This window comes from Sturnus vulgaris, chromosome 13 (assembly GCF_052056855.1).
Source record: "Sturnus vulgaris isolate bStuVul1 chromosome 13, bStuVul1.hap1, whole genome shotgun sequence".
Classification (NCBI taxonomy): Eukaryota; Metazoa; Chordata; class Aves; order Passeriformes; family Sturnidae; genus Sturnus; species Sturnus vulgaris.
In genome coordinates, this window is record NC_142255.1 from 13,011,721 (window position 1) to 13,032,402 (window position 20,682).

Below are 20,682 nucleotides of genomic sequence, written 5' to 3' on the forward strand. Positions count from 1 at the left end.
ACAGCACCAGTTCCCCCGGTAATATCCATTAGCAACACCAATTCCCCCTGTAACACCTCCACAGCACCAGTGTGCCCCCAGTAGCATCAGTTCTCCTCCAACCCTCGCTAATCCTCCACAGCAATACCAGCCCCCCAAACCCCCCAGCAACCCAAATTCCTCCCAGTACCAGCAGTGCCCCCAGCACCCCTTGCCGCACTTGGCAATCATCGCCGCTGTGTAAGGCGGTTTTTGGGTGCTCAGGGCTGCAGAGTAAGAACACGCAGACCCCCTGGCCCCCCTGCTCCGCAGCCCCCGCGCAGCCCCCATTAGCATCCCTGCGCCCGGCCCCCTGCCCAGCCTTGAACTTGGCCATGCCGGGCTGCGCTCCTTCTGCCTGCCTGGGCTCGCACAATGCCGGCCTTGACCCATTGTTTGCTTTTTTCGGATTTCAGCTGGGAAAGCGGCCACCTCGCGCAGCCTGCCCCGAGCACGCCGGGAGCGGGGCACAATGGGGAACCCTGCTCTGCAGGCAGAAGGGCTCCAAATCATTTGAGAGACATATTCATTATATTCTTTCACGGGGGTCTGTTTGCATTGGGTTTAGCGGTTACTTCCCAGACGGGGTTCAGACCAAATAAAGATCATTGAGCGGCGAGGGATTCGCTCGGGCTTTCAGGGAAATATGCCTGATGCGGGGCACGGCGCAGCCCGGCTGCTTGGCTCTCGGCTGCTCCCGCTTCCCTGTTGATTTGCCTGGGTTTATTTTGTGCCCGTTGCCTCCTCCATCTCGAGACTGCACCAAATCACACGCTCACTTTTGCAAAAGGGAGAGTTTATTTTCAACAGTGCATGGGGTGGGGGGGATTTGAATGGGAGAGAATTACAGGCAGTACATTTCTCTTACTGGAACAGAGAGGTTGCAGTACAACAGCAGCAGGGCTGCCTGGCCTGGACAGGCTCATGGTCCTCTGTGCCCCAAGAACCGTGCCTTCAGGAAGGCTGCACTCCCACAGCTCCACAGACCCAGGGATCAAGAGCAGCAAGGGCCGAGCTCTGCTCCATGAGCAAAGCCAGGGGTAAAAGCTCCCTCCAAACTTCACACACCTGGTATTTCACCAGGCGAGACAGTTACTGGCTCAGGTCTCTCTGCCTAAGCACTTTGGTCCTGCTCTGGGGTATTGAGGGCATTGAAGGCGACATACAGGAGTGATGTGGAACGATCCCTTGGCTCCCTGTGTTGCCCTGGCTCCCTCCCCATGGCTGCACTGCTGTGTTTCGAAGTGATGCAGAAATCCACTGTGTTCACAAGACAAAGCTGTCTCCTCTCTGAGGCCAGTGGAGAAGCAGGTTGGGACCCTCCTGGAGAAACTTGGAGAAGTCAGATGGCAAGTCCGGGCAGGTGGTAGCCAACTCCAAGAAGGAACTCACAGGCTTCAAAAGTCCCTTGTCCACTCACTGGGATCTAGAAAGGAAAGAAAAACAATGGAGTGGTTATGATCTCTGTCAGAGAAATGGTCCAGTCGTGCTTGGCTGAGAACAAACCAACTTGTATCTGATGGAACAGAACTCCAATTCTCTTTCCCTCCTCAGCACACGTTTCTCATGGCTCTGGACGACCATACCCTCTTCCTTACCGGGAAAACTGTAGTCCCCAAGATGCCAAGCTTCCCCTGCACCCTCCTCAATCCCCTACCTCTGCCTGCCCCGCACACTGCCAGCCAGGGGAGGGCTCACCGCTTGTCCTCCCTCCCTAGGCTTTGGGGCAAGGGATTACTCTGCATGTCAGAGCCACTAAAGGCACAGCCCTCTGATGTTTTAATCTTCGTGTTAACTTTCCCTGCCCTCGGCGCCCTTGCCTGACTGGAGAAAGTGATACCAAGCCACCGAGCTGGAGCCGAAGCTGTGACACTCAGCCAAAGTCCTCTTCTCTGCTTTCCCCACAGCTCGTGTGCTTTGCCCCACACATCTTGCACCTTGCAGCACATCCTCTTCCCTTTTTCTTGTTTTTTTTATCTATTTCCTTTACACTTTATCCATGTTGAGTGTGTATTCCCTAGCCCCCAACCCAGTCCCATCCCTTTCCTATCTTCCCTTTGCTTTGCCCATAAACTGTTACATTGGAAGGAGTAAAGACTAATACAACAAATCCTTGAGTACACTTGCAAAAGGAACCATCAGCTGGCTAATTTATTCTTTTTTTTTGCATCAAATTGTAATTTTATAAAATATTGCAAATTTTATAAAATATTTGCAAGCCCATTTTAAGAGATAAATCTTCTGTGTGGCTCTCTAATGAGCCGCCCTGGGAGCAGCCGGCATGTGATCTGCTGTAGGTCGCACCGCGACGTTCCCAGGCTGTGACTGGATGAACCACCGTAACTCTTTGAACTGTGCAAATACTCCCCACTCTGGGGTCCAGGCTACAATTTTCAGGGGTATTTTTTCTCTCTCTTAAAAATAGATCTTCTGTAACCCCTTTATTGCAATATTCATAAAGCACTTGATGGAAATCCAAGGAAAATCCCTTCCCTTCTGCAACTTTGAAGCAAACCTAAAACTTAAGAGAGGCAGAGGCAAAACATACCCCATGTGCTTGGGTTTGGGGAAGGGCCATGGCCTGTGTCTGTCTCTGGGTGCTGAGAGCACAGACCCTATACTGTGTGTGTTTAAGGAGATCCAGGCTGGAAAAAGCCAAGGCTCAGCACTTCTTTATCCTGTCTGAGATTAAGAGTCATCCTGAATGTTCCCCCAAGCCTGGCAAGGATGTTGAGGTCAGGACAGATGAGATCTGAATGATGGTAGGTGCTTTCCCAAGTCCAGGAGAGGAGGAACCTTTGTTCTCACCAAGGGGAAGCCTTTACCTGGCAGGTAAAGTCCCCTGTCCTGGGCAGGGACAGCCCCTACCCTCTGCAGGGACAGGCTGAGCTTGCTTTGGCCCGCAGAGGAACTCTGTAGCGTGGATAGAGAGGATGCTCGTATGTACCAGACATCAACCCAGCCTTGAAATCATCCACTGCCTGCCTGGTGGGCTTTAAACTCCTGGCACTCAGTAACTGAGGACAGGAGGAGCTGGACCAACCCAGCTGATTCGATATAAGCTACAGGAAAACTCAAATCTCCTGCATGCACTTTCTCTCCAGGCAGAGTTCAGCCTTGCACTGAGGGTGCCTGCAAAAATAGGGCTCCACCAGGACCCAGCTCCACACTGCCTTTCCTCCCCAACGCCCTGCACAGGGAAAACATCCCTCTGTGTGTGGATTTACTGTCCATCTTTTTTTTTTTTAACTGAATAAATAATTGAAATTATAGTTCAGCCTCTGCCCCAATACTTCCTCCTGTGCCTCCTTGTGCCCTCACAAAAGCCAGCACTGAGGTTTATATGCTGATAAACTGCCCTGCCACAGCAATTCTGGGCGGTGGGAAGAGGGAAAAAAAAAAATCCCTTAAATAATGGTAAATGGATGCAGAACGCTCTGCCTAATCAGATTCCTGTCCCCTATTGAGGCCAGGAAGGAGGGACCCCGCTCCTCCCCTGCCCTCAGCCCAGCCTCCGCTTCACCGGCTCACACGGAGAAACTTTCTGGACAATTTAATCTCGACAGGGTGTTACTTAGAAAAACCTTTTTCACTGTCAATTTTTCCCCCCCCTCTCTTCCACCCCCCCCCCTTTTTTTTTTTCTTCCCTCCCAGCCTTGATTGAATTTTGCAAGCCCCTGATATCTTTCTTTTTTGTAGGGATGCACGCTGCTTATGCAAATACCAGCCTTTCATACCAGCCTCCCTGGCTCAAGCCCTCCAACTTGAATGTGACCAAAAGCTGTGCTCTCCCCTGCTAACTCCTTAGCACAATTACACCTCCATTCTGCTCCAGGGGCCCGGGGAGGGGGAAAAAAAATCATTTTAAACTAATAACACGTGCTGTTTGCTTTGGATAATTACAAGGGAGCTTCGGCTTCTAAGAGCTATGAAATATTCCGTTCAGCGGGGCGGGAGGGAGGCTCCGTGTTACGCCTACGCCGCGAGTTTTATCTCCTGACGGAGATGCTCGCGCGGCCTCTCGAGGCTCCCTCCATCTCGTGCTCATCCTCTGCACCTGGGCAAGCATTTACATTTCCTACCGAGCAACTTCTCGGTGCTTTGGGCTACAGGAGAGAGGAGAAGGCGCCTGACATTTATGCCTTATCTCAAGTTACAATTTCCTGCAAGCATCAAGATAATAAAACATCGGCGATGGGCAAGATGAGCGAAATGAATGCGTCGGCTGAGCCTCCCGCAGCAGCGCGGGAAGGGCCGGGGAGAAAGGACACCCGGGGGATGCGGCTGCTCCGCTGGCTCTCGTTTGCATCGTGCCCCTGACGTTATTGTCCTCCTGCCTTGTCTGCTGGGGAAGTTTATGTGGAGGGCTTTTGCTGGGGCGAGGAGGAGGAGGGGAGTTTTCCCCAAAAGCACCCAGGAATCTGTCAAAAGAGGGACAGAAAAGAGAAGAAGAAGAAGAAGAAGGGAGACAGAGAGTGGGAACGTCAAGGACCCCTGACTAATGAATAGCAAGTTTGCCCTTGAACCTCCCTGGGCTTTGCCATTCCCAGGCTCCAAACAAGGGCTGATGCATGCTTGGGCCCAGCTGCAGGGGGACCGGGCTATGGTTCATCTCAGACACTTTGACAGCCCGGGCCTTTTCCCCACATAGCTCAGACTCGCCTAACTACTCCCCTGGCAACAGCTCAGTGCAGGAACCTGCGCTGAGGCCCTGCCTGCTGCATACAGAAGTACGAGGAGGAGGAGGGGAGCCGCTGGGAGAAATTAGCTAGAGACTGGCTTAACCCATCAAATGCTGGGCAGGCGTTGCCAGCCCCAGCACCCTTTGCTCAGCCCCAGCACCCTCCACGCACTCCTGGGTGCTCACTGGCCAGTATCTGCAGTGGAGATGGAGAGGGGCAGGGGTGGGTTAGACGGGCTGAGTCGCTGTGTATCACAAATCCCAGGACCTGCTGCTTCACCACGACCCAGTGCCTTGGACCTCATGAGTCTCGGGGTCCTCATGGTGCCAGGGATGTAGGAGGGAGCCAAAGCAGCCAGCTGGAAAAGGCCACTGGACACTGAGAGGAAAGGGCATGGCCTCTCCCCACTGCGGTGGGACAGGGCATCCCTCCCTGCCAGCCAAAATCAGGGCAGGGGCTGGATGAGAGGCACAAACTTGCCCTGGATGCTCTTTCTGCATTGCAGATCAAAGGCTGGGGACGAGCTGGCCTTAGGGGTCTGCACTGAATGGCTGGAGAGAACAGGCACAAGCACCCGGCGGCTCTAAAATGCGACCCAGAAACGTTCCCACATCCCAGCCCCATATAAATCAAGGGGGGAAAAAGGGGGAGCTCCATCCCAGCCTCTGTTTTTACAGAGCATCTTTCATGTGCAGTCCCTGAGAGAGGGCTTTGCCGAGCTTGTTAAGGATGGCTCCTGCGCCAGGCAGAGAGGGGGACGCACCATATGGAGAGGAGAAAAAGAAAAGGGGACACTGAAAATGGAAAATTATGCAAAGCAGGAGGAGAGGCACTGGGGGAAAGGGGGGAGGGAGGCAGCAAGGAGGTGGGGGATGGGGAGACAGGAGGCTGGAAGGGAGCCCTGACTTGGGGAACACCATTAGCTGGCACTGAGGCTGCATGGGGAACAGAAGTGACCAGGTGGAGGACAGCCCTTTGTACCCTTGGGTGCTGCCAGTGGAGGGCAGTTCTCCAGCCTGGCCTTCCCTGAGAGGGTCTGGGCTTTGCCAGGGCGATGCCCAACTGGACTGTGGTGGATGCATTCTGTTTCTGGAGTTGTGCTGCACTGGGAGACACAGAAATACGGGGTCCGTGGTGACCTACTTCGGAGGTGTCCTGAGGACCTCTGTTACTATAGCAATGAGGTTGCGAGCAAACATTATGGTCTTTTGGACAAGAGTTTTGCTTGTCATCAATCACAAAAAACAGACTCGTGTAAGGAGGTGCCAGGGCATTGTAAGAAAAGGCTCTGATCAATAGCAACAATAGCGAGGGCCCAAACTGCCCTTGGGTCTCAGCTGCCTGTGCAGTGAAGGTGGATGCTTGGGTGAGTGAAAAGGAGAATCTGAATTCAACTGCCAGAGATCTTCTCTTCCCCTTGGACTCTGCAGAGTCCTGGTGCTGCAGGGTGAGCTGCAGACCCAGTATGGCTCAGGGATGCTGTGCAAGCATTCCAGTCCAGGCTTGTGCTACTGCCCAGCTCATGCTCAGACTCCAGCATCTGGCCTAAAGTGGTGTTTGGAGAAATGCCTTGGCTCTTCCCAACCAAGGTGTAGAGCTCCTTTTCGCTATCCTGGAAACACAGGCCACCTTTGGGAAAACCATCCACCTTGTCACTGATAGCTTCTTTTTCCCAAAGCCACCCTATACCCTAAACTTGTGGCACTCTGCTAATGGCCCTGTAATGGGCCACGACCACCTCGTACATCCTCACTGGGTGCAAGCCCCCTTCTCCAGCCCATCTTTCACCCATCAAGGAAAGCCCCCACACCCATGCTTGGTGCTTGTGGCTCCTGCTTTGTCCCCTCTATGCCATTCCCATTTCCCCATTCAGTGGCTTTTGTTCAGAGCAGCCAGTGTTTTTCCTTCACTCTCCTCAGCATTGCTTGACACCCAGGAACACAAACTGCTCCTGGCTCCCACCTCTCATCTCTCTTGGCCCTGTCACAGCCTTTGATCTCACACCCCTATCTACCACATTGCTCCCTTTTCTAGCTCCTTCTGTTTGTTCCGTCAGGAAACCTTCCCTTGCTGCATCCCAAATGGATCTCTCCATAAAACCCATCTACTGTGCTTCCCTCCATTTACCATTGGTTAATTAACCATCAGCCCTATGACCCTAAACGCTCATTTCAGGCAGGTGTGGGGCAGATTCCTGTGAGGCCAGTGCACAAGAGGGGCTGGTACAGAGACAGGCGTGGGCCTGTGCCTGCAGAGATGGGCACACTCGCCCTGGCATACACGTGTTCCTGCCTGCACATGCCAACACCTACATGTTCCTGCCCACGTTCCCGCTGCCAGATCCAAGGCTGTGGAATTTCAAGGAGAGCTCTTGTTCTCCAATGGGGCACGGGCGTTATCTGTGCAGCACGACTGCAGGTTGGGATTTGGGCTGTTAGGTCTTACAGTCACCAGACTAAAAAGATGCTGTACCCATTTAGTTTCTTCAAGAATCATGCCCTGGAGTAAGGCTCCAACATGTATTGGCCAGATCCTCAGCAAAGCCCTGGAATAAGCTGTAGGCACTGAAGAGGATTCATCTAAGCAGCATACAAAGAAAAATAGCAAAAAATAAAGTTCACGGGGGCACATGAAAAACAGAACTTCCACCTACAGAGCAGCTGTGTGGGGCTCCAGAGACAGGCAGGCAACGTGGGAGATGTTTCAGAGCTTGCTCTCAAAATGATGCATTTGCAACAGCTTCCCTTCTTCAACCACTGGAGATACACTGAGCTACCTGCCCTGCAGAGACACATTTCAATCTTCAGGCACAGGACTTTGTCCTTGGCTGCTTTAAGGCTGGCTGGCCCTTGTGGCAGCATGATGCAAAAATGAGATGTGCCTTTGTGGGAGAGGAAGAAGAGGGATGTACTCTATCCCTTGGTATTCTGACACGGGCAAGAAACTGCCCCTCCACAAACAAACCCAGGCAAAGGGGCTGTTTGGTGCTCTCACTGCAAATTCCCACCCACTAGGAATGGGTGGTGGGGGGAGAGCAGATGGGATTCAGGGTGTCCTTTGGATCAGGCTGGCCTCAGTTGCTGCACTTGAAGCTGAACCGTTTCCAGGGAGGATATGGCAAGAACAGCGAGTCCTGCCCAAGTGACGGTCCAAAGCGCTGGCACTTCGTCCTGATTCAACCTCGCCCCAGATTCCAGCCCTTGGCTCCCATCCAGGTTTCTTTCTCCTTGACCCATCTCCATCAAAAGAAGCGCTGTTATGAATCTCTACTCTGAGTTTCTAGTCTACAAATAGAAGCAAAGCAGCACCTGCTCCAGAGCTGAACATTTCCACTAAACTCTATTTTGATGCCTATCCCGGCCAAAGAAATCTTTTGGGACCATGTTACTTATATGAGAAGTTAAATATTTCAACCTCCAGCAATACAAGACACTGATACGATACTGAACTACACAATTGCTGTATGTCCCTGCACTTCCACCTTGGCTGCAGAGATACCCCACATGGGCTCATATCCAGCAAATATTTCTCTGGACAAGGAGAGGGGCTTGGCTGCCTTGAGCACTGAGGCCAATGTGTTTATCGGGCAGCAAAGCTGGCCCTGCCATCTCTCCTAGGGAAGCTGTGCCATGGGAGCTGCTAAAACAGCATTTCATTTCCAAACAGGGCCCCAGAGACCTCTTGTGTGAAGGATTCAACAGAGCGAGGCGGGGTAGAGCAGAACAAGGAGACACAACCCCAGGCTAAAAACAAGCCAGACCTCAGGTTTTCTGAGGAAATAAGGTCTTGATGGACCTTATTGCTCCGCACCAGGGTTCAGGCTGGCCTGTCCCCTTGAATCAGTGCCAATCTCTCCTATGCCACCACTGATGGGGAAACGGTGAATTGGGATTTTTTTCACTTCCTTCTTCCCCCCTTTTCCCTCCCCTAACTCCTTTTCCGCATCATAAGCAAAGTCCTAATAAAGCTCCCATCCCCACTGCCAGCCCTGCACCATGCTCCCAGCAGAAAAGAGATGCAAAGCCACGCTTGGAATCTGATTCCCCGGCTTTAAACGCTGCTCTGCCAGCAAAGTGCGACTTGAAAGCTCCCCTGTCACAGTTACAAAGCTCCGAACAGCCCTTCCTCGGATAATCACGCTTATCTCCAGATTAAGAAAGAGAGACCTGCAGCTGAGGCTGGTCACATGGGCTGGGATGTGGGCAAATCTCTTTTAAACAATCCCCATATAGCTGTGACCTCCACCGCAGCCCAAATACACCGTCCCTCGGTCCCACTCGAAAACCAGCTCTGGAGACATGACAGAGCATGTGAGAGGAGACTGGGCTGGTGATGGGGGGGGCGGAGGGAAACCACGGGGGAGGAGTGAGAAAGCAACGGAGAAGAGGAGGGTGAGAAAGACGGAAGAAGAAATAAGTAAAGGGAGGATGTGGGAGAGGAATAGGATGTGGTGGAGAGGGAGGAAAAGTGCATGAATGGAGGGGGAGGATGATGAAGGACAGGGAGGTCTCTGCTACTCTTCCTGTTGGGGATTAGTTGTCCCTGCACTGTCCTCAGTTTAACTCTTCCCACTCTGTCCCCGGCTGGCAGCCTAGCCTGATTACGTGACTCCAGCTGTGCCAAGCAGCCTTGGCAGGGTGAACACGTTACCTACTTTGCTGCCACGGATTCATTAAGAGGCTTTGCTTGTGTGGGAATAGTCATCCCAACGGGGAAAGAGAAAAAACCCTTCTGCAGATCAACCTGGTGAGGAGCTCTGACAAAGCAGTTTCCACAGCCCTGCCCAGAATTTGGGAGCAGAATTAAGGAGAGCTAGGGATGTGCAAACAGGAGAAGAGGGCACAGGGATGGGAGGTCAGATGGAAGGGGTCCTTAGCATGGCCACTGCTCAGAGATGAGGCACCAGGTAGGGAAGGAACTGCAAGCCCTTTTCAGGATGCTGGTGCCTGATTCTTCTTTGTGATTAAAGGCCACCTTGCATCTGGGTCAGGCATGGATGACACATTCACCCTCTGCATAAAAGAAAGGTCTGAGCAACCACAGAGGGACGTTTTCCAGCAGGTTCCCCTCTTATATCCATGTGGGATTAACACAATTCCTTTGCAATGGAGGAGCCCAAATAGCTCTGAAACAGGCACAGGGTGCTGGGGCTGCACCTCTCCGAGGATGCCCACTTTGTGCTGGCACTGACTTGGGGTTTCCAGCCGTGGCCACGGGCTGCAGCTCGCTGGAGGGACCGCAGTGCTGCCTCTCCAGCTGCTCATTATTCACCCTGCGCAATTAGGCACCGCTGATAAGTCACATGAAATTGCCTTTGTTCTCCAACTGGAAGACCTGCATTTCATGGGAATCCCTTTTTTTCCTGCACATTACTGAAGAGCTGCCCACTGTACCTACTGCTAGAATGGCAGTGAGGATTTTGGGGCACTCTTTGGGCTGGCCCTCATAGATGTCCCGTGCAGGTTGATGGGGAGGTGTAGCCTGGCCTTGCCTGTGTTCCTGGACTTCTCTGAACACAAAGGAGAGCTGCTCTGCCTGCAGCCCACTCTGCCCCACCAGGGACTTGTCAGCTCTCCTCCAGGCAGGTGACTTTGTCGCTTTCTGGCTACACTACACTCTCCATGTCACTCCCCAGCTTCCCTCCCAGTAGCAGACGAAAGCCCAGTGCAGCTGCAAAGTCAGAGGTGTCAGCCCTACCCAGCCCAAACCCTGCTGATGCCAACAGCCACCTTCCTTTGTTCATGACCTTCCCCTTCCTCCTCAGCCAGCCCATCAGGATTCAACCCCATGCTCTGCTGCTTCGACCAAGCATCTCCCACTCAGGCACCCTGCAGGACCAGCCTTGCTCCATCGTGTATCAGCTCCTGCTCTTCATTCCTTCACTGCACCAGAACCCAAGTATGGAGGAGAAGGCAAAACAAACTGGAGCCAACATGAAGCTGGGTGCTACCAAGCTCCACAGGAAGCAAGTTGTGCTCCAGTAAACTTCCCAAAATGCCTCTGCTGCAGAGCAGCCTTGTGCCATGTAAATGCCTGCTCTTTCAGCATCTGGCAGCTGCTCAGATGGGACCACAGGGAGAAAAGACATCTTGGCCCATTCAAGAGTTTCTTGCCATTCTGCTCAAGAAATGTATGTGGGCTCTTAAGTCTTGTTGATTTAAGGGAAAGGATGCAAAATTAATTTAGACAGGAAATTAATTAAATGTGAACTGATGTTTACATCCCTACACGTACAATGAATTCTTGTGTGAACCTACAGAATGCAGATGGATGGATGGATGAATGATAACAACAGTCTAGGAATGACATTATGTGCTGGTCCATACGCTGGGGATGCAGAAAGACTTTTCTCTGCATTGGTAATTAATAACTCTATCCTGAGCAAATGTTGATAAATCCTTTATAGAGCACGTTATCTCTGTCTCTCCAACTCCTGTTCTGCATTTCCATTTGCCTGTTTCCACTGCTCCACCCCTGGCACCCACACGCTTCACTTCCCTCCCATATTTTGTAACTGGTAGCAGCTTTGACTCCCTTTCTGGAGAAAGAGGCGGAGGTTTTTTTACTGGGGCTTTGTGTGAGTGATTGCATGTGTATGTGTGTATACAAAGATGGATACAAATCCATTGGAAATAAACACCTTTTAAGGGACTTGAGAGAAAGACACACAGGGCAGGGGAGAAGAAAGAGCCTACAGACCCTCAGCCAGACAATCAGCCAAGATGAAGAGAAAGACCCAGTGAACCAAAAAAAGCCTCAGTTCTCTTTTAAACTCTCCATGATTTGCAACGAAAGCAGCAGATTCCATGGCTGGGAAGCCGAGCTCTGGCGATGCAACCCTCACCCCTTCTCCCAGCCCCGCACAGCTCAATTACCCCAGGCTGCCAGGCTGCACTGAGCACACCCCCACCAACCCGCATCTCCCCCGCCGCCGAGACAGCTTTCACCAATGGAAGGAGTACAAATATATTCATTGGCACCTTATCAGACATGCATGCAAAACTAATTAACATGGGGAGACATGCAAGCTGCCACCCAGCCACAAATACACACCCACGAGCATGCACACACACACGCACGCATGCACAAGGCAACCCTTGTCTAGGGGGGACATTCAAAAGGCTTTGTCACTAATTTAGGCATCTGTCTCAGTCTGGTCTGGTCCTCCTGGCTAGGCTGGAGTTGTGGTTTTTTTCCCACTCTGTTTGACAATGCTGGGAACATGCCCGGAGACCCCTCATTCAAATCACCCCTTGACAATGGTCTCATTGTGTGAGCATATAGAAAAGGGAAAGGATGGGGGAGAAGATGTGGAAGGGGGGGTAAGGAATTAAAATGTGAACCCAAGGAAGTGTTTACTAACACAAGCCTCGCAGCTGCCCCGTCTCTCCTCCACCCCCTTCTTCCGCCCCCGGCCGTTCCAATGGCCCAGCTTGTCCCCAGTTTGAAGCGGGCAGCAGGATGTCGGGACAGTGGAGTGGGAGCAGGGCTGCACAGAGGTGCACACAGAGCTGGCAGACTGAAGGGATGAAGCCTCAGGGCATTCAAGTCTTTGGCAGCAGGGGGGCAGGTACAGGTTAGAGAAGAGAAGATAGAGCCAGAGATGCCTTGGAGAGGATTAGGGACTTAAAATGTCCTGGGAAGGACATCTTCATGGAGGAGCAAGAGATTTATTGGTATAACCACTCCAAGGCTTTTCCAGGCAGGAACAAAAAGTGCTTAAACCTGGCCTCGTGGATTTAGAGCAAGTGAGCAGCCTCACTGCACGGTTTGGATTGCTCTCTTTGGTGCTGCTGCCAGACACGCTACGGCACGAGAAGAAAGGGGGGTAGCAGCAGGGAGTTGGACCTGAGGGCTCAGAGGATGGACCAGACTCCCTTCAGGACCCCAATGTCTGCCTATTGCTAGTTATTAAATACCGGGAGGAGAAAAAAAAATAGGGAAAAATGCCCCAATGCCCTGAGCACCCTCCAGGCACGCCTGGGGGAGGAAATAGCGAAGGTGCAGATGGGGGGTGTTCGACCCAGCCCCACCGCGCTTGGCTGGCCTTGGCAGGCTCCGTTCAGCTGGAAATGCCCAAGAGCCAGCAGAGCAAAGGGAACGGGAGCTGGGGAGGGGGAGAAAATGATGACAACGTTTTCCATATATGCAAATGCATCCACACAAGATACCCAGAGGGAGACAAAACAAAGAGACCTCAAAGAGGCTGGCTCGGAGACCTGCACAAAGCCAGATATTTCCGCACACCTACGGTGTTTGCACGTGAGGACCTGTGCAATGCAAGATGCAATGTTGCCCAGAGGTTCCCCCCAATCTGAGCAGATATCAGCCTAAAGAAAGCCCGGTGGAGGAGCCCAGTGAAAGCTGCAAAGACAAATGCCACAATCCCACATCCTCCTACACAAACAGGTGCACCTTAGGAGTAAAAATTATTCCTGTCCTTTAGCTTAGTCAGAGAAGAGAAAAGCTGTGATGAAAACCCACATAAGCCCTGCCTTGGTGGGCAGAGGTAGCTCTGCTCCTCCGACATTGCTCCTGCAGTCAGATCCACCCCCCAGACCTTTGTGTGCTTTCCCTAAGAGGAAAGCTAGGAAATTCCTGGACATTACTAAACAAGGCCAGGCAAAATGTCACACAGAAACCCAAGAATGTACATGAGGCAAAAAATTTCTTCCTCACAACCATTGCGACAAAAACAAAAGTCACCTGTGCAAACATTTCTGCTTAAAAAAAAGGAAACTACTGCCAAGTAAGCAAATCTGTGCTTTTTATCCAAACAAGTGGTTGTGAGCAGTTTTATTGCCACATTCCTGTGCCCCAATACACAGGGATAAGCACTCGACACACAGTGACACACAGGGACTCGGGGACAGAGCTGTTGTTTTAATAGGGCAATGAAGACAGCGAATGAAATAAAACCCTACAGAGATCAGCTTGCAGAACTCAAGGCTGAGAAAATCTATTTGATGGTAAAAGGAAACAAGGACACTCGTGATTCTGCTCTCATTTCCATGCTGTAAATTTGGGCAGCTTTTACTGAACGCAATTAAATCCTCACTTAGGATTTAACCTGGTGAAGCTGAGGGCAGACCTTGCTACAGGACCCACCTCTGAGCTTTTCCCCTCAACTTGTTCTGCAGAGGCCAGCAGACTTGTGAGAAAACTGAGTGAAAAAGCAAGGGAATTAATAAATCCCTGCCAGTGTGGCCACTTCAAAGCCCCCTTCAGCTCTGTCTTGCCCGTTCTCTCCTTCCCCAGTTATTTGCTGCTTTGCTCACGGAGCTTTGGCTGCAGGGAACAGAGTCAGTACCAGCCTGGCAAGCACAGAGACTCAATGGTATTTGGGCATCTCCTTCCCTTTGCCTCTAATGGGAAATGAAAACTTCAGCAAACCCCCAACACGTCCATTCCCTGCCTCTGGTGGCTGATCCATCCTTTCCAATACTCTTAAGGTTCCAGTGGGGATCCCATGCAAGATTCTTGCAAGGAGCCATGCAAGACCCTCTGTTATTAACGCCTCTTTTCTTTACATTTCCCTTTAAGACAGGGCATTTTAAATGCCCAACAGCACAATTTCACACACTGAGTTTCCCAGCAAGTAATAGAACTCCTCACCTACTTGTACCACACAAATAAAGTCACCTCAGGGCTGTGATCTTAAATCCATACGTGCTTTTCCCCATGGATGTTGAGAGCTGTAAATCTCAACATCTCATTAAACAGATCACTCAGAACAGATTGCCTCACAACATAACTTTTTGGCTGGCCACTACCCACGAGCAGATGATTTTACATGACATTTATTCATGCAAATTGCTGAGGCTGAAGTCTGGTTACCCAGCAAGAGCATAAAAAATTACAGTTTAGATGCATAAATGCTGGCACCATGAGAGAAGACACGATGATACTGGAAACACATCCCTGGGTTTCACATAGAGTGCAACGAAACTTAGAGGGAGTCCTCATCAGATTAGGGTTTATCAGGAATGACCCCCCTAAAAAGATCCAGGGGAGGCAGAGGAAGGCATGTGCAGGCAGCAGGGGCTACAGAGAAATGAACTTCTCCTGCTGCATGTGCAGGAACCTGCCATGGGGAGAGCACACGCAACATTTTACGTCACTCACAAAGCCTACTCTGTCCAATAAAGTGGAGAAATAAAACAAAGCATGAAATCCAGGCATAAATTAGCATCCCTCTAGCCTAGCTTTATTTGTGCTGCTGCTGCTGTGGATTAGCATCTAGCTGGCTGACAGGCTGATAGGCAGACAGAAACAGGGAGAAATAAAAAAAAAAAATAATAAAAAAAAATCAGTGGGTGTCTTTTTTTCTCTATGGTTCCTGGGATGTCTGCCTTCAAAGTGCAGGCAATGTTCATCCCTTTAGGACCCGAATTTTTCCATCTTCCTGTGAGAGCAATAGGCTCTGTAGGAAAGCAAATCCCCCTGAGATATTTGTGGCTGCACCCTGTGGAGCCGGCACCCGTCATCTAACGCAAGCCCAGTGTGAACCCATCACATCCTCAGCCAGCATCCCTCCGGCATCCACAGCTCCACGCTGCACAGAGCCACAGAGCCCCGGCAGCAGCTGTGGTGTGGGGCTGGGAGACCTTGAGGATAGCACCTTGCCACAGGCACACACAGGGAGCAGACGCCTCGGGATTAGCTCTGGATCATGTTCACCATCGCTTGGGGCAGCTGCTTCCTTCACGGCTTGCAGCGACGGCTGGGTTTGGTACCTGATCCCAGATGACATGACCGGGATCTCACGCCGGCATCTCCTCTCAGTTTGTGTCAGAAATGTGTCACTGCCAGCTCCTCGGGCAGCAGGACCTGCAGAGAGCTTCCATCGGGCTGACACACAGCCTCCCGCTCCTCAGGGCTGCATGGCAAAATGAGTGGTCGTCACCAGAGACATCCCTCCTCTCAGGGCTCGGTGGCCTCGTGCCCACCCGCCCTTTCCAAGCACAGCCATGAAAACACACCACTAAAGAGGTGCCAGTCTTGACAGCCACCACTCCAGTTCTTCCCAAACCAGCCTTTCTGCCCTAGCAACTTCAGGCAGCAGAGAGAAGCTGGGAAGCTCCTCAGTGTGGCACTTGTGTACTAACTGGGGGAACAACAGCGGTAAACTTGACTGTGGTAAAAGCAAACTGCAAAGCCCATTTCCACTCTCACTGAGCCATTCAAAGCTTGGCTGGGCTCTCAGGTCGCAGGAGATTTCTAGTCCTTGCCTGTCTTTTCAGGAGCAAAACACAGAGCTCAGTTTTTAGGCTATGGAAATCAAATTTTCAGCCACTTTTCAGAGGTGGCCTAGAAAACACAGACTAATTCTGCACAGCCATAAAGCAAGTCCCTCAGGAGTACAGCACACAGTTCAAACACCCCTCTGTCCCTCTACCTGCCACCATGACTCTCACTGAGTGAGTCTGATCAGAGGATGCAGGTGTGAAAACTCCCCAAGATGCAGAGAATCCCTCCCCAGCAGAGCCCTTGCAGCTCTCAGCCCCTCAGCCAAGTGCACTGGCCCTGCTGATCACTGGTGCCACAATCCCAGTAGACTGGTACTGCCTTTGGAGAGTGGAACAGGCAAAGCCTTTCTTGCAGCAGGCATCTGTGGCCAGTTCTGCTTGCTCCATGCCCAAATGGGTCAACACAGGCAGGTTTCCCCCAAAGGAGGCAGAAGGGCACTCTGCAGAGCTTCGAGACAGCTGCAGCTGGAAATAGCCCAAGCAGAAGAGATACATCCCTGTTCCTCCAGCCACGTCTTCCCTGGAGTGCTTGATCCAAGTCTGGAATAAAGCACACCATCCCCATCTTCATCCCACTGCACACAACCAGACAGTCCCCTCAACATCCACAGACCCACGGAGGTATCTGTGGAAACATCCCATGGTATCTGCAGGGTGGTTTCTTTTAGAGGCTAGGAAGGAAGGGAAGAAGGATGAAGAGAGTGTAGAAACCGGAGCCTTTGTTTCCCAGCACTCAGCCATGCTGCTAATGAGGTAGCAGAGACCAGCCACTTCCTACCACATCCTCAAGCTCTTGCAGCAATAGCAGGCACTCTTTCAGTCTCTGTCCTTTGGGGATGAGAAAGAGGCAAGGAGGCAGAAGTCAGTCAGAGCCTACAGAAATGCAACAAGCTGCAGGAAGAATCTTTCCTTTGCAAGGGAATAGGCGCCTGCTGGCTCCCCAGCCAGCACTTATCTATGTGAACTATTTGTTTCCTCCCCAAGCTCTCGGCTTGCTGTGACACATCACCCATTCACCTGATTGCAAGCAAAATGAGTCAGATGGGTCCCAGCCTTGCACCCACTCAGAAGCCCTCTACTTCTACTCTGCTCCTCAGTGCCACGCCATCAGGAAGCCCAGCCTGGGGACCGTGGAGAACCACAACTGCCTTAAAGGCTTGGTACAGGTCCAGACTCACACATGCAGTTTGCCCTTCATTCTGGAGAGCTCCAGCACACTTCTACATAAGATGTATGAAAACTCACACTGACAACAGCACATTCAGACAAGCGGCCACTGGGACCAAGGCAATACCTATGAAATGTATCACAATTGGACTAAAGGAGCACATTCCCTTGAGTCATTGGTCCAAGTGGCAGCTTGGGACATGTCTGCACCAGCCTGGGGAGATCCTGCACAGTCCTATGAGGACACCACAGAGACAGCATCTTGTTCTCTGGCTCTTAAGCAGAGTCTTCCACAGTGCTGCACACAGTACATGAACTCCCAGTTAAAGCAAGGACCAAATAAATTTTAAAAAGCTTTTTTTTTTCTGAGCCCTGGCAGTGTGGAAGTAAAATACTGTTTTTCAAGCGGTTCTCAGAATGAGACAGAGCCACACATATCCACAGGCACAGCCAGTCTGCATCTGTACAGCCTTGTTCCATCACCTTCATTAGCACATACAGAAATGTGCATCCCTCTCTTGTAGAATAGGGTGCCAGGGACCAACATCACCAATTACTACCTTCTGGACCACAGACCTCTGTGCCTAAGTTTCTCTGTGCCTAGAGCCAGACAACAGTGACTGGGACCACTCCTGAGAGTCTTCAGTATGTCTAGGGGCTTAAATGAGACCCAAGCCAGTTGTTATTCACCCTAGTGTGATCCATGACACTCTGAGTTGTCAGGGTCTCTTTTACTCCCTGTATGGGTGTTATGCAGCATCCTGCACAGGTCAGCCTTGAGCTTTGAGTCTTGATCCCCAAAATTGCTAAGACTCATTCCAAAAACTAAATAATTGGAGGGGTTTTTTTCAGACTGATAATGACTAAGCCCTACAAGGTCTTTGACTTGTTTCCAGAGTTTTCCCTGCAATTAAGATGTCCCTAAATACATTTCTTGTTAGCATAATTCTATTAATTTTAAGTGAGAACTGAGACTTTTAAACAGTCCTTGATTACAGTTGCTGAGGGTTTGCAACAGACACCCCAAATCCCAAGGTTTGCTCTAAAACCCCCGTGAATTATTCTAGTCCAGCCTTGCCAGCTGCTCTTCTACCCAAAAGGCACCTTCCCTTGAGAGCAGGATAGTAGAAGAAGGGAAGAAAGCTGGAAAACAGCCATTTCTGGGACTACAAATGAAATCAGGAGGAACAGTCCCAAAAGCCTCTCTTAGCCTTGGCCACCAGTAGCAGCTACTCGTGAAGCTCCCACCAAGTGAGAGCCAAAGGAAGAGACACATTGATCCTGCCTTGCTAGATTTTATGCCAAGCTTGTCAGCAAGGCACACTCAGCTTTGGCTGCCCAGGAAATGCAAACCTCTCCTTTGTGTGGCTTTCTGGACACCTCCTGCTGCCCTCCCTAAATCCCAAAGCCAGCAGAATCCCTTGCAAGGTGCATACACCATGCCAGAGGCAGCAAAGACATGCTCCTTGCAGCCTCCTGGCCCCAGGCCTTCTGCCAACACCGTCCCAACATGGGGCATGCAGGCAAAAGAGCTGCCGGAGGAATCCACGCCAAGTGGCGCTGAGCACGACCTTTCTGCTTTACAATGGTAACCTGAATCCTAAATACTGGATTTCTAGGCACGCATTAAAGCCATGAGACAATGGAGACGGCGAGGCTGGGGCTGGCTGCAAGCCAGCTCCATGCCGGCCCCGCCAGCACCCGATGTTTCCCATTTCCTTCTTTTTTCACCATGGCAGATAAGCAAAGTCCCCCTAAGCCAGGAGGCAGGTGCATGCACAAGCTCACCCCTGACTTGGGGACTGTACGTGACTCACCCCCATAGAAGGTGGATGCCCAAGAAGACCCAGAGAGGTGGTTGCTTTCCTCTCTCCCTCTCGCTCTCATATGAGCATTGCTTCTCCCTTAATTGGTTTCATTCATGGCGGCCCTTTGCTAAATGTAATTATGCCAGGCTCTCTCCATCTGTCTGTGTTCAGGAAGAGCCATTGCTCTCACTGTTTTTATCTTCAATCTGTATTTCTGCATTAATCCCCGCTCTGCAGCTCACATGTACAACAATGTCCAGGACCTCCTGAGGACATACAGGCACATAATGAAGAGCAGGATTTGTCCCTGGGTCTCTCCTGGCTGGAGGACATTTTTTCACAGGGAAAGCCCCATACCTCAGTCACTCTGGAACATCCCCATCTCTCAATGATACCTGCACAAGCCAGTCCTTTTGCAGACACTCAAGAGTTGTCTGTGAACCCAGGCAAGAAGAGACGGCTTGATTTTGTCTGCATCACAGAGATGTCTCTGCCCTGTCTTCCCAAGCCAGGTACATAAAGATAGCAAGGTGTCTGCTTAGGTTGACATGGACTGCTTTTCACATGGAGACAGCATTCAATCCCAAACTACCATGCTCATTTTCCTTTCCAGGAATGCAGACAGGGTGAACACGGCCGAGCACAGGGATTAACAAACCTCTGCTGCAAGGGCAGCTCATAGCTGCATAGCTGAGGCTGCAAAGCGCCCAACACACCCAGAAGGATTTCATCCCTTGGGATTCATTACCCAAGGTCCTTACACCATCCTCAGCCACAGTAGGTAGATCTTGGGGGAAAACAAAATGCTAAAGAAGCTGTTGGTTTATCAAGAGACCAAACCCAGCGACACAGACCCTGGGCAACCAAGCACCATCTGGTGACCGCCGGCTCCCGACACAATAGCCCACGTTGGCATGTTTATGATAGAGACCAGAGGCGGATTCCCATTATCCCCATCAGATCCTGTGTTGTGGTTTCAGGAGTAGGACCATGAGAAGCAGATGGGATAGCAGAAGAGAAAAGAACACAGTGAGACAGACAGACAGGAGAGATTTATATGAAGCTAAAGTGCATACCCATAAACATGGGATAAGTAAATAGCATGTAAGTATGAAATTAAATGCAGGGAATCCATGGCATCCAGTAATCAGTCAAATATCTCCTTCACCTCTTTTTCAGTTTATCATCGGCATTTTAAAATGAGATATTTATGCCAATAAGTAAGCCAGTTATATATTGTAACCCTGCAAATATTGGCTTGGATCTGAGAGATTCGTCCCGACAGACAATTCATTTTTACAGTTATTTTTGGACTCCCGGCTTTCGTGGAACACCGGCTCTCTGTGTTGGATTTTATGCCCCTGAAATGTATTTACAATGCATGGCATCTGTATTGTGCATTACACACTTAAATCATTGCATTTCATTCATCGCTTGTAAAAAAAAATATTGCAATAACCTGAAGCTCTGAATACTCAAATTCAAAATATAACTGCTGCATTTTCAGAGTAATGCTATAAAATAATGTTGTATTCTTAGATAAAGGAGGGAAAATTGATCATGAGGAACATGGATTCCCAAGATCTGGGAAGAAGGGGAGTTTGGATTTCACACCACGATAAATGGGAAAAAAATAAAACTAAAAGCTGAAAAACCCACAAAGGTTTATTTTCTAAACAAGAACATAGAAACATTTTGTCACTTAAACAAAGGGAGGAGGGCGGGGGAGTCTCCGCATCCTTGGCTTGCTCTCTGCAA

General features: G+C 50.8%; 1 long non-coding RNA gene across 1 annotated transcript in view; it reads right to left on the minus strand.

The window, feature by feature from the left end:
* Window positions 1-797: 797 nt before the first annotated feature.
* LOC148222254 (uncharacterized) overlaps window positions 798-20,682 on the minus strand; it is a 35,692-nt gene continuing 15,807 nt past the window's right edge. Inside the window, exon 4 of the long non-coding RNA XR_015806540.1 lies at window positions 798-1,444. This is a non-coding gene — a long non-coding RNA (uncharacterized LOC148222254). The remainder of the gene's footprint in view (window positions 1,445-20,682) is intronic.